General features: G+C 45.2%; 1 protein-coding gene across 5 annotated transcripts in view; it reads right to left on the reverse strand.

Annotated features, from left to right (window-relative positions):
* LOC310690604 (acid-sensing ion channel 2) overlaps nucleotides 1-14212 on the reverse strand; it is a 375157-nt gene that overhangs the window by 220794 nt on the left and 140151 nt on the right. The gene's annotated exons all lie outside the window — the stretch shown is intronic.

A 14212-nucleotide genomic window follows, 5' to 3' on the forward strand; every position in this document is an offset into this window, starting at 1 on the left:
GGACTGGAGATTTCAAAGGCGTTTATTGCACAGCCTGGATACATATTTTGCCTGGTGAAGAATTATATGGAACTGTAAGGAAATGGGTGCAAGTTATACCTCGGCTGCACTGGAACCTGGAATACAAAGGGAGTGATGCTTCAGCAAAGAAAAATAGCTAATGCTATTCTAGACTGCATCAACGGAAGTTTAATGTCCAGATGAAGGGAAGAAATAGTCCCGCTCTACTTTGCCTTGGTCAGACCACACCTGGAATAATGTATCCAGTTCTGGGTGCCACCATTTAAGAAGGATATTGACAAGTATGAACATGTGCAGAGGAATGCACCCAAGATGATCAACGGTCTGGAAAACAAAGCCTTATGAAGAATGGTTGAGGGAGTTATGATAGCCATTTCAAATATCTGCAGGCCTGTTACATGGAGGATGGGCAAGCTTGTTTCTTCCTGCTCTAGAGGGTAGGACCAGAACCAATGCATTCAAGTCACAAGACAGTAGATTCCAACTAAACATCAAGAAGAAGTTTCTGACAGTAAGAGTTATTTGACAGTGGAATGGTCTCCCTTGGAAGGTGGCTGACTCTTATTCCTTGGAGGCTTTTAAGTGGAGGTTGGATGATCATCTGTCATGTATGCTTTAGTTGAGATTCCTGCAGCGCATCAGGACTCGCCAAGTGGGTGGCTCAGTTCGGGGGCGGCTCGTGGGCCATTTAAATGACCCCCACCAGCCGCTTGTGGTCCATGGGACACAGGTTGCCGACCCCTGGACTAGATTATCCTTGGGGTCCCTTCCAACTCCGCAATTCTATGATTCTAAGGTGTCAGGAAAGGGCCTTTACTCAGGGCCTGTAGCAGGCAACCTTCAGGCCCCTTATCTCCAGCATCAGTGGTACTCCAGACAAACAGACAGGTTTCCAAAGGTCAATGGTGCATTCTAGTTCTGGGTGCTGTCGGGTGCTCAGTGGAGAGACACAAAGACCTTAAAGAAACCCTCTTTCTCTGAGGCTAATCTAAACAACTGACCTATTATGTAACAATACAGGCTCTGGCTGCATTCATTTGGGAGTTTATTCCATTTTCCTGATGTTTCCCTAACTGTTAATTTCTGAATTACACCTGAGCTTTCAACACAACATAAAACCCACTTCAGATAAACTAATGGAATGCTGTGCATATTTAGTGCTCATTTCTGTGTTATTTGTTTCCAGGAAAAAAACTGTCTACAGCCTCCATAACCCCCAAAAATGGTGGCGTAAAGTGATAAATTTTGGGATGAAATATCAGCATCCAGTTATTTCCTGCTGCTTTCATGGGGGAACAGAAACACACATTTTTGGAAGGGGTGGGGGAGTAGCAATGTTGTCCAATGACATCTGTTGTTGTGTCATAATATGCCCATTGCTGTGAATGAAATTTAGCATGCCATGGCAGTACATATATTGATCAGAAAGCCACAGTTCCATAATGTATCAGGTTAGTAAATAGGACAGATGAGCTAGCATTATAACAAACTACAGTGGTACCTCGGGTTACATACGCTTCAGGTTACATATGCTTCAGGTTACAGACTCCGCTAACCCAGAAATAGTACCTTGGGTTAAGAACTTTGCTTCAGGATGAGAACAGAAATCGGGCTCCGGCGGTGCAGCAGGAGTGGGAGGCCCCATTAGCTAAAATGCTGCTTCAGGTTAAGAACAGCTTCAGGTTAAGAACGGACCTCCAGAACGAATTAAGTACTTAACCCGAGGTACCACTGTAACACAATATTCCCCACGTCTGAATGTACCCTGCCTTTTCTTATCCTGAATCCCACTGCATCTATCCTGTCCGATATTTGCCCTCTAACTTGTCTGTGACTGTATGTGCTGGTTCTGATTCTCTTTCTCTGATACCTAATCTCCAGCTTGTACATGACCCAAGCCTCCTGTCACTGGACCCCAAACCAGAGGCTACAGTATCACCAGGTGAGGTGCCAAATCAGATTCCCAGCTCTGAGTCTGATGCTGGTTTTTCAGGGTCCTCTGAGCCCAAGGCTGAGAGGTGAGAGCCCAATGAATTAGACCCTCCAGCACCAGTGTTTGAAATGAATATTTTAGGCTGTCTTTTAAACCACTGATGTATCTTTTCCTCTAGTAAGTGGCATATAAACTTTGCTAAATAAATAAAATAAAAAATTAAGGGAAGGCAGTGTGGCGAAGAAGACCTTTTTCACCACACTGCCTCCCCTCTCTTCCGTAAATTCCTTTTGGGGGCTCCCTGTCCACTCCCACAGCCTGCACAAACTTCTTGCCCTTGCTTTCAATTCAGCCACAGCCTTGCCCATCATTGTCTCACTGTCCTTATTTCCCCAAAACATCCTTCCTGAAACCTTCTCTAGTCCAGTTCCACCACTGTGGCCATCCAATGTACTCTTGCTACCTGAAGCGACTCTGCCCATTTCCCTTTGCTTCTCCTTATACATGAAATTCTCTCCAATCATACTTCTGTGCGACCACCTTCCTCATTGCCTTTCCTTTCCACAAAAGGTGAAAAAAATATTGTGATCATCCCTTATTACAATTTGTATAGCAATTTTTGAAATTTGAATTCAAAATATCAAATTTTAAAATTTATATTTTAAAAATTCCACATCCCAAATGGCTAAATCTCAAATCTAAAACCACCTGACGCCTGTAAGCAGGAATGTTTGCTAAAAATTGGAGAGAATGTTACTTTAATTGGAATGTTTTGCCCAAGAATATTGAATCTGCTGGCAAAACTCCCCCTCTCTTAAATTTAATCACTGCAATGCGTTGTGCCAAGGCAAACCTCTCTCCTTCCTGGGCTCTGCACTCACAGCACGGTGCCATGCGATAGATAAGCATGTTGCATATCCCGTTTGCCTGGCTTTTAATTAAGCTGTCAGGCTGAAACAGAAATATCTCCTGGGAGGTGAGCAAGCGCTTCATGGCCATTTAATTTTTGTTTAGGATTTAAAACTCAAGCCTGTCCTGGTTGAAATTAACAAGAAGATTCCTGCTCACTGTCACTCTCAGTGATGAGATACTAATCACACGCCTTAATGAGAATGAAGAGTGTGGGGAGGCGGGAGGAAGAGAGAGAATCAAAGAGCTACATTTCACAGTATGATGTGGTTTCATTTCATTTCTTAGAGTTGTGAGGTTGTGGCAGGACTTGGCACCAAACTAGCAACACTCCGCTTGAAGATGTGTTCTGTGTTGAGCTTAATCTGGGGCAAATTTACCACTGAAACCCATTTTCAGTGATGGAGCTCAGCCTTGAAACCTGAGGGTTTTCATCAGGGTGACTGCTGCTTGGAGCATGTGTATAATTTAATATGATTCCAGGGCCCATGACTGCTCAACTTAGGAACACTGGTTTAATGCATTAATTGAAATGTGTGTAGTAATAATAATAATAATAATAATAATAATAATAATAATAACAACAACAACAACAACAACAACAACAATAGATGCATGTGTAGAGAGCAGCTCCTTTCCACTTAGGGAATCGGGGAAGATGGTCACATCTACATCATACATTTCTTCTTCTTCTTCTTCTTTGGCAATCACTCGTAGCTGAGTAAGATTGTCTTCCATAAACACGGTTTTAACAATGAGTCCGTAAGTGACTATGGAGGCCAATTCTGGATCCACACATCCTTTCACAGTGGGGACATTGGTTTCCATGCGGGATTTGATCACGGTGTGGATTTACCAAGCGTGCCTTCCTCTTAGCACGTTTCTCCCTTGCGTCCTGAGTTCGAGTGTCTTCAAAGCCCATGACACCTTTGGTAAAGGCTGTTCTCCAACATTTAAAGTACTCTGACACCACTTAAACAGTCGTGGAGAATCCTGGGAACGGTAGTTGAGGGCACTGTAGGTTTGTGAGGTCAGCAGCTTTAAGAAACCACAATTCCCAAGATTTTTGGGAGAACTCACAACTGTTAAAGTGGTGTGAGAGTGATTTAGATGCGTGGTGGGGATGTGACCAGTGACTTGCAGGCAGACACCTCTGAAATGAAGCAATGTTCCTTCTTGGATGGCCAGGTGTGCTACGCTACTGAGGATAGTCCTCTATTTGAAGGACCTTCAAACAACAATCCTTTGTCCAGTCTAAGTCTGCCTTAAAGATAAAAAAAGGAAGTCTGAATCTATTGAAGTGGCATTTCAACAGTTAAAACCTGGGCAGCAGAATAAGCAGAAACACAGAAAGACATCTGATGATAGCCTCCCATGCGATGGCAAGATATATTGCATTTCAATTTAAATTGTTGCAACTACTTCTAAATTTGCATCTATACATATAAGCTTGGATGTGCAAATCTTATGCAGATCTGTATCCTCTGTTCTATTTTTTTTGGGGGGGGGTGGCAAAAAGGTTAAGTGGCCACCCTACCACCTTCCCTTGCTTTCCCTGCTAGTTATTATTAAAGCATCAAGCTTGCTGCAGTTTTGTTATCAGTGTCCTGCAGGTTACATGACGCATTGACAGGCTACAAATTGATGAGTCGACAAGTGGGAGTGAGGAGATCATACACCACAAGGACACAAATCATGACATGATAAGTTTACTCCATTCTTCCCTGCAACTTCACTTCATGAGCACATGGGCTGAGGGATTCATCTGAGGAAAAAATGTCTGCCGAACACTAGAATTCTGGGAAAGATTATGTTACTCACAAATATGTGTTTAAAAGCCCTAATCTGTCTGTTTATTAAATGAAAAGCAGTCTCTGGGGAAGCCAGCAACCCGTTTACTGAGCATTCATCCTGATTTGTGTACAGGGAGGTGAGACAGCACCAGCTATTTATTGCCCATTTGTCCTGATTTGGTTGTGGGGAGGTTAGATTATGTGGCATTGAGCAAGTGTTATCCCACACTTTTCCATAGCATTTTTCATCACTTTCCTTATCACAAAAAGTCTGGTCTTTGGGGGAAGTAGACCTGTTGCACTCCCAAACAATGCAATTGTGCAACTGGAATTTGCCTGTAAGAGCTCATCCACACTTTTGTTTGCCCTGCAGCTTTCCTCTGAGATGAATGAATCAGATGAATCAGTGATGGTGATGAATCAGAACAAATGGCAACTGGGTTTTCTGCAGATTGTCATTTGTTCCAATTTAGTGCTAAATAGAGGGTTTTCCAAGGGAAAGCAGTGGTGCAAAGGCAAAACTGCTAGGACATGTGCCCTGGAAGCATGGCATAAGCAGAGGTGTAGATGTGCTCTTACAGGCAAATTCAGGTTGCATAATTGTAATTGTCTGGGGGGTGAAAGAAATCTATTTCCTCAAAACACTGGACTTTTTGTGATAAGGAGAGTAACGGAAAATGACCAAATCCCACTCAAAAGTGTCCTATGACTGTGAATGAAGAATTATTGGGGGTGGGGAGGTGATATTTAACTTTTCCCCTACCACAATTTACTTAAATGCCTTATTTCTGATGGGTGAGAAGACTGGGGGAGTGGAGAAGATTCCTTTTTTAGGTATCACAAGGCCCAGAATTCTACTAGTGCATTCCTTCCCCCCTCTGTCTAGATCTTGGCAGCTCAAAGCCTGAGTTCTGATTGAATAACTGCATCTTTTTGTTTACATGGCCAATTAGGGCCAAATTAATGAAGCATCAAGTGGGAAGAACACAACTTGCTCTCTCGCTGTAGTAGCAGCTCAGTACGCCCAGACTGCATATTTCTTTGGATTTTAGCCCCATTAAAAGTCAGTGGGACTTGCTTCAAGTAAACATGCTTACGACTGAGATGTTAGTTGAGTGTCTATCTGAATTGGGCTCAGGTAAGTCACAAACTCCATGCCTCTTCTAGGCAGCCCCAATGTAGTCATGAAATGGCCACCTCTGAATATACACAGCCACAAAGCCCAACCAGGTGCCCTCCAGCAGAGGTTGACTTAGGGGAGTGTGGCTGCTTCAGTTGCACTGGGCGCAGAGCTGCAGGGAGGCATTATAACTATGATGTAGAATGGAAGGTGAGAGGCAGGGAGTGCCAGATTTTGGTTTTGCATAGGGCACTGCTGAAATTTGAGACCCCAAGGTCCACCACTGCATCCAGATCTTGCTGGATTACAACTCTGATCATCCCTGACCGTTGGTTGGAGCGTTGGCACAGTTTGGGGCTGAGCAGGGTTTTTGGGAGGTTAGTGGGTGGCCCTCCTTGAGAACACTCATCTCCTCTTCCCTGCCACTGTTACCACTCTCCATTCTCTTTCTCCCTCTCTGGGTGCAATCCGCACTGCCTCTCAGATAAAGGGAGAGAGAACAAGGCATGCAGAAGTTATTGCTGCTCTCCCCACTCACTGCTTGCTCACGCAGAAAAACCAGGTGAACAGGCAATAATACTGACAGGAGGAGGAGCAACAACAACAGGGAAAAAGGCTCCACGGATTGGCAGAGCCCTTGGCCCCATAATGGGGTTTGGTCCTCAGCAGCTGACCAATGATGCCAACCTCTGACACCAGCCCCAGTTTAAAGGCCAAGGCGGGGGAATCTCTGAAAGAGTCTGAACTCCCTGCTAGCTGCCTTTTGGAACTTCTGATGTGAATTCAATACCTGACAGTTGGCAAAGAAGTGCCTGCAAATCCAATGCATCTGGCTTTGTGTGTTCTGCAGGCTTTTCATGCCTCCTTCTGATTAAGTTCCCCGTTAATCTACTGAGCCATTATTATGTTCAGAAAAGAAAAGCAAAATTAAGGTGGTTTAAACAATGCAAACGAAAGGGGGGAGAGATCCCCCAGCCCTTGCAGGCAGGGAAGTGAGGCAAAATGCCTAGGGTGGTGCCGCAATGGCAAGCCATGACATATACTGCATTTAATTAATGCCTTTAAATAGGTGTGTATGGGAACTGTAGCTGGAGGATTCTGGAGCCCAGAACAGCTGGAATGAAATGGGAGAAGGAGAAGGAGAAGGAGAAGGAGAAGGAGAAGGAGAAGGAGAAGGAGAAGGAGAAGGAGAAGGAGAAGGAGAAGGAGAAGGAGTCATCAAGAGAGATTCTCCCGGCTTAGATTTCCTTCCAAAAGCTCTCCTAAGTCAGATTTTTGCTTTGTATTTTTACCCCCAACTATCTCAGTTATGGGTGCTGTTCGGTGATTTGGGGCTTTAGGACACAACCCTATATCTAAGAGGCCTCAGCTTTGAGGTAAAGACTTCCTGTATTGGGATTTCTGCTAGGGTGTGGTGGAAGCCTTGCTACACCAGCAAAACCTGAGATGCAACAGCATTGAAACAAGGCAGGAGGAACCCTCCACTGATGAAGATATGTCAGCACTGCAGGACAGCCAGAATGGAGCAGACTCATGGAAAGGTAGCAGAGAAGAGCAGCATAGTTATGTCACATGCCCTGTACTGTATTCCCCGGTTTATGGTGGAATTTGACAACAGCCCCAGAGGGAGGAAATATTAAGACAGCAGCCCTCTTGTTGACAGCTACCTAACCCAAGTCACCATGACAAAGCATTCATCATGGTGGAACTCAACATCCATTAATAGCAATATTAAACAATAGTAGTAATAATAACAACTATCATTATTAAATTTATATACTTCTTACATGCCAAAATGCCTTCTAAGCAGTTTACAAGTCTAATCACAGCACATCACCAAACCCCACAAAGTGAGACTCACAGGGCACATGGCTTATGGGACTTTGCCCTCAGGGTCTACACACAAAGGAGGAACTTTGATGGTGGGAAATAGAGAGGAAAGACTCATTTCTTCTCCCCCAACCCGTCCTCCATTTCAGGGTGGCCATTTGTTTCCCCCGCTATGATGAGATATATTGTATTTTTATGTGAATTCTAGAAATTATTTGTACGCCTCTATCTATACATATAAATTAGCATGTGCAGATTTCATTCAAATCTTCTCAACTTTTGGGGTACTGCATTTCTTCTTCTTCTTCTTTTGGTGATGTGCAAGTATACCCCTGACATTTACATAGTCTTAATCTGACCCGGGGTGAATAAACTTGGGGCTTGGGGGATCAACTTTGTTTACTAGAAGTCCTTGGGAGTTCTGTCACCTAGAGCAGCCTTCCCCAACCTGGTGCCCTCCAGATGTTTTGGATTGTAAGACCCATCATCCCTGACCATTGACCATGCTGGGCTCTTGCGAGTTGGAGTTCAAAACACTGGGAGGGCACCAGGTGTGGAAAGGCTGACATAAAAACCTCCTTCATTGTCACAACTCTTAAACAAGTGGAAGTCAGAAACGTTTGTTGATGTACTGCGTATCACCCAGATCCTTAGATCAAGATCTACCTCCCCACACACCCCTCCCCCCGCCCCGGCATCCCTGGCAGCTCTCCTTTCCAGCATTCTGGACCAGCCTGTTCCATTAGGGCAAATGAAGCAAATGAGTTGGTTCTGCCTGCCATTGGCTCTGGCTCTACCTGATGTTGAAGTCCCTGCCTTCTGCTGCACCAGTCTCAGTGAGCACCAGCCCCCACTGCTCTGGAGTCTGGAAGGTCCCTGGAATACCTGACCCCACTGCAGGCAATTAGGCATTGAGTTTATATAGGCTGCATAACTTACTTTGTTGTTTGAAAGATTTGCAAGCGGCTTTTTTTTTAAGAGGTTGGTGGAACCGGTAGCCCTCCAGCTGTAGTTGGACTACCTCTCCCACCATCCCTGACTACTGACCATGAGAGGTGGGGCAGATGAGACCTGGAGTGCAACAACATCTGAAGGGCAGCAAGCTCTCAATTCCGCTTGTTAAAAGTAACCTTATACTGAGTCAGACACAATGATTTATCTTGGCTACTCCTGTCAACAGGCCTTGCTACTCAAACCTCAGCAGTGGAACGGCTTGAAGGTGAAAGCTGTCCTCACCACACCACCCGCACTGAAGCATGCCAGATGTTTTAATTCATTAAACTCTAAGGAAGTCCAGGACAAAACATGCATGGAAGAGTCTGCATCATTAGCAGCGAAAGAAGAGCTTCGCTCAGGGTGTTTTATCTCCCTGGCGAAACACTCTGAGACTGGGCTAATGAGGCAGTGACATGCCGACAGTGCGATGGGAAAGGTGACATGCAGAGAGCCAGGGAGATAAAACAGGTCAGCAGAAGACAGGGAAGGACCACAAGTTCATCTGACGCACACTCCCTGCCCAGAAGCAAGACCACACACCCGCTACTGATCTCCCTTCACAGATTAAGCTGTATTGATAATCCAATTACCCAAAATGCCACAGGCACAGAGTGGGTGTATTGGAAAAAAGTTGTGGTGTTTGGAGAGAGAGAGAGAGAGAGAGAGAGAGAGAGAGAGAGAGAGAGAGAGAGATGGATGGATTCCTCCCTCCAAGTTTTAAAAAAGTTTGGATGTCAAGGGCTCTTCACCCAAGAAATGGCAAAACTTTCCATCCCTCTAGGCCAGGGACAGGGAACCTGATGCCCGACAGAGGTTGCCAGACTCTAATTCCCATCAGCCTCAAACAGCATGGCCAATGGTCCAGGATGGTGGCTGTTATAGTCCAATAATACCTGGAAGACCACAGGTTCTGCACCATAGCTCTAGACAGTGGTAGTCATTCAGGGTGCTTTCCCTGCAGGTTGCTTTCCCATCGAGGCTTATTTCTTGGTGGTCAAACAGTCAGTTATTTATTATATTTATTGAAATTAGTATCTCTAAATGCATTTTGTATTTCTATATGCATTGAATTGTGGTAGCCTGCTGCTCTAAGCAGTAAAGATTTGGCTGGCCCTCCACAGTGAATCAAACCCCGCCCTTAGCAAACAAAATAGAGCATTACAAAGAGCAGAGTGGATCAGCCTCTCTCTCTATATTCATCCTCCTCTGTTGGTCTTGGAAACCTGCCTGGAAGGAAGGGGCGGGGGGAGAGACAACCCCAAACATTTCTACCATGTAAGCTGAGGCCGCAAACCTGGTAACATCCACTGGATTGAGGTGTCATGGTATAAAACTTAATCTACCAACAAGAAACGTAGTCTACCATAAAAGCAACAGCGCCGGTGGCAGATATACAAAACCACGGGCGCCCCGTGGGATGATTTAATGTTCTACAAACAGGGAAGCGGCAAGCCTGTGCTCTGCCACAATGCGCGGGGTGACAAGGGCCATGATTACACTGCAGCCAGCCAGGCGGAGAAACACACAAAATGCACGTCCAACTGCAACAAGCAAGGCCCCTTGTTTTCTAAAGAGCTAAATGCAGTTCTTGGAACTAATACGAGGAGGTTGTGTTTCTGATGTGGGGGCTATGAGGACGCAGGAAGGAAAACCAGCACTGGATGGCTGGATGGTTACGTGGGAGCCGGTTGAAGCTAAATCCTTCGAAGACAGAGGTCCTGTGGCTGGGACGGGACGATATGGGATTGGGAGGGCAACTCCCATCTCTTGCGGGGGCGCAATTAGTGCCAGCACCGTCCGTTAAGAGTTTGGGTGTAATCTTCGACACCTCCCTTTCCATGGAGGCGCAGATTGCAGCTATAACAAAGGCGGCATTTTTCCATCTCCGCCAAGCTAAGCAGTTGGCTCCTTACCTCTCTCGCCCTGACCTAGCCACTGTGATCCACGTGACGGTCACCTCCAGACTGGATTATTGTAACTCGCTCTACGTGGGGCTGCCCTTGAGACTGACCCAGAAACTCCAGCGGGTGCAGAATGCTACAGCGAGACTCCTTACGGGGTCTTCGCTGCGAGATCACATTCACCCGGTGCTATACCAGCTGCACTGGCTCCCGGTGGAGTACAGGATCAGGTTTAAGGTGCTGGTTTTAACCTTTAAAGCCCTATACGGCCTAGGACCCTCGTACCTACAGGACCGCCTCTCCTGGTATGCCCCACAGAGAAACTTACAGTCTTCAAATAAAAACATCTTGAAGGTCCCAGGCCACAGAGAAATTAGGCTGGCCTCAACTAGAGCCAGGGCTTTTTCGGCTGTGGCTCCGATCTGGTGGAACACTCTGTCACAAGAGACCAGGGCCCTGCGGGACTTGACATCTTTCCTCAGGGCCTGCAAGACAGAGCTGTTCCACCAGGCCTTTGGCCAGGGCACAGCCTGACTGCCTCCCTCGGCAATCTTCGCGGAGCTCTGGCCCAATGGTTGCCAGTGGCTTGAATTAATTAATTTTATAATGAATGATTTTAGAGTGTTGTTTATGCTGTACTTTTGTACTGTTTTATTGTTGTTAGCCGCCCTGAGCCTGGCTTCGGCTGGGGAGGGCGAGATATAAATAAAATATATTATTATTATTATTATTATTATTATTATTATTATTATTATTATTATTATTGCCTGGGAGCAAATGCCACTGAACTCGGGAGCTTACTTCTGAGCAGACATACATAGGATTGCGCTGTAACAAATTTATTTTGGCATAATATTTTTTTGTGGACAATATCTGACCACGTGTATTGCCCACTTACTACATCTGATTACATGGATTGCGGTCCACAAATGTGGATGCCATAATAAACTGCAGTCCATAAAATATCTCTGTGTGGCCATCTTTTACCCAGAGGATGAGACTGAATGAAAGGAGAACTTATTTATGATGAGGAGAGCTGCTGTGGTTTATATGAAATAGAAACTGCATTTATGAGCGAAATACCAATATTGATGTTTCCAGAGACATTTCTAAAGTGCGAGAGATTAACGCCTTCTAGATCAATAGGAATATATGCAGCGTCGGGGCTTTGCTCTGTCGAGTTGTGGTGTGTGGATTTGAAAGCAAACAGGAAAGGTGGCCAGACATATTTGCCCTCATTTCTCCCACCTCCCACTTCCAGAACAGTTAAAGAGCTTAGCCATGTTGCCCCTGCAAAGCATACCCCCAGCCACATTCTCTCTCATCATCTACACAGACAAAGCTCTATAGCAGACACATTTGTGGAATAGGCTACATATCCACCATACTTTTAAAGCACAGCCTCAAAGAATCCAAGGAATTGTAGTTTTTTAAGTGTGCTGGGAATTTTAGGTTTGTGGTGGGTAAATTACACTTCCCAATATTCTTTTTGGGGGAGTGCTGTGCTTTACATGTATGGCTTGTACACAACCACAGATGGAGAAGGGTCCTTGTATGTGGGCGGAGAAAAGCAGGCTTCCTAATAACAGAAAGCAGGACAATTAATATATAATGTAATGTAAAAGCTATACAAAAATCACAATATACTGTTATCAAATACAGTTCATTTGTAGGGGGAGGGGGCCCAAAACCTTGTACTCATTCATAGTTGATTAGCCCTCACAATACCACATCAAGGCTGGTAACATGAGCTGGACATCAGATCTGCTTTGTATGCTCTGTAGTTTTCCACGATTAATTCTTTCTCAAAAACCATGTCAGGCTATTAATGAGCTGTGTTCCAAATCTGCTTTTGATATTCCATACGTCTACTTTCCTGTGGCTCCACTTCAACATAGAATACTTTGTTATATTAATTAGTCTCCTATTTATTGCCAGCTAGCTCCCTGCTTTGTTAATTCTGGTTTATAGCCTAGGGAACCCTATTTTTCGCTACCGTTATTTCCTTTCAAAGTGTGGCAATCACAAATCCAACCCACCCACCCAACAATGTTTTTAAGGGCTCGTCCACGCTTTACTTGCCCCATGCCTAGAAAGCACAGGGCCAAGTGGTTTTCTGTTCATCGCACTACTTTCTCAGGGAAAACCCACTCTTTACCACTGAATTGGGTCAAACATCAGTCTGCATGACACCCAACTGATGCTCTGATTCAGTGGTAAAGAGCAGGTTTTCCGGGGGGAAAGTGGTGGGGCAAACGGACGTGTGGATGAGCCTAATTCACCCACCCCAATGGACTGGCTTTTTTTTTTTTTAATGAATGTTCAAGTGGGTGAACATTCCAATGCCAATTTAAACAAGGCTCATGAAAGCAAAAAGCCTACCCAAATATTGGGGATGGAGTGGAAAACCATGCCCGAGTCGCAAGCAAGTACATACAGTGGAACCTCAGGTTACGTACCGTCCTCCTTACGAACGCTTCGGGTAATGAGCTCCGCTAACCTGTAAATAGAAGCTCCTGGTTGTGAACTTTGCCCCAGGATGCGAGTGGAAGTTGCACAGTGGTGGCGCAGCAGCAGCGGCAGGCCCCATTAGCAAAAGTGCGCCTCATGTTAAGAACAGTTTCAGGTTAAGAACGAGCCTCCGGAATGAATTCAGTTCATAACCAGAGGTACCACTGTATGTGAAACAGCCACAGAAGTCAGAGCCAAGCAGAGCTTGCCCCACAGCCAAAAAACCTGCAGCAGTTCTTGGTACATTTGTCTTTATCCTAAGGCAGATAAGAACTCGCAGTCAGCAGGGAAATCAAGGAAACATAAAGCACAAACCAATTCCTACAACCTCACTGAGGGAAATTTCCCCCTAGTAGATATGAGTACATTTGTTATACTTCACAGCAGGGTGTGGAGGGAAGGCAACATTTTTGGCCATCCTTGGCCAACCCTCCAGGAGACAGTATGCCAGCGGTGGGTGTGCCCACTCACACTGCTGGGTGCACACACAATGGACACCGGCACAAACCTCTTTAGCACTTAATGCATTTTTAATTTTAATTTTTTTGCTGCCACAAGCAAAATCGGTGAGGTCTTAGGTGGGTAGGGGTTTAGGAAAAACTGCTACAAAGACCAGATTGAGCACTCAAAGTGGTGGGTTTTTTCAGGGGGTACTCAAGGGTACCTCTTTTTGTTGTTAAAAAGTGTGGGACTTACTGTAACAACTTCATGGTGAGTACCGGCACCTAATTTTCGGGGGGGGGAGCACTGGTTACCCCTTGCTCTAGATTTAAATGCCTGGCCTTGAGGGGAACAGAGAAGGGCCTATTCACCCCTAAGACTGTTGCATTCTCAAATAAATCAATAAATTGTGTGCTTACTTGGTAATAGCACTCTACAGATGTTCAGAGACATTTTCCCCATTATTATTTTTTTCCAAGATTCCAGTGTGGGGCATTGCATTGGAAATAACTTCTACAAGTAAGCTATTGCAAGAACTGGCTCAGATCCAGCCCTCTGGGGACAGCTGTTCTCCAAGACTTGCTAGGGATGCTTTTTCACTTAAGCCTGGATGTGAAGGGGCTGATCTTGCTTAATGGAGATGGACAAATACAGTTGGACATAACTCAAGGGTGAAGCATCTGCTTCGAATGGAGGGCTACTGTCTGTACTGAATTAGATGGATCACTGTTCTGACTTGGTGCTAGAAAGCTTTCTA

Source organism: Podarcis liolepis (genome assembly GCF_965112155.1).
Source record: "Podarcis liolepis genome assembly, chromosome: 13".
NCBI lineage: Eukaryota > Metazoa > Chordata > Lepidosauria > Squamata > Lacertidae > Podarcis > Podarcis liolepis.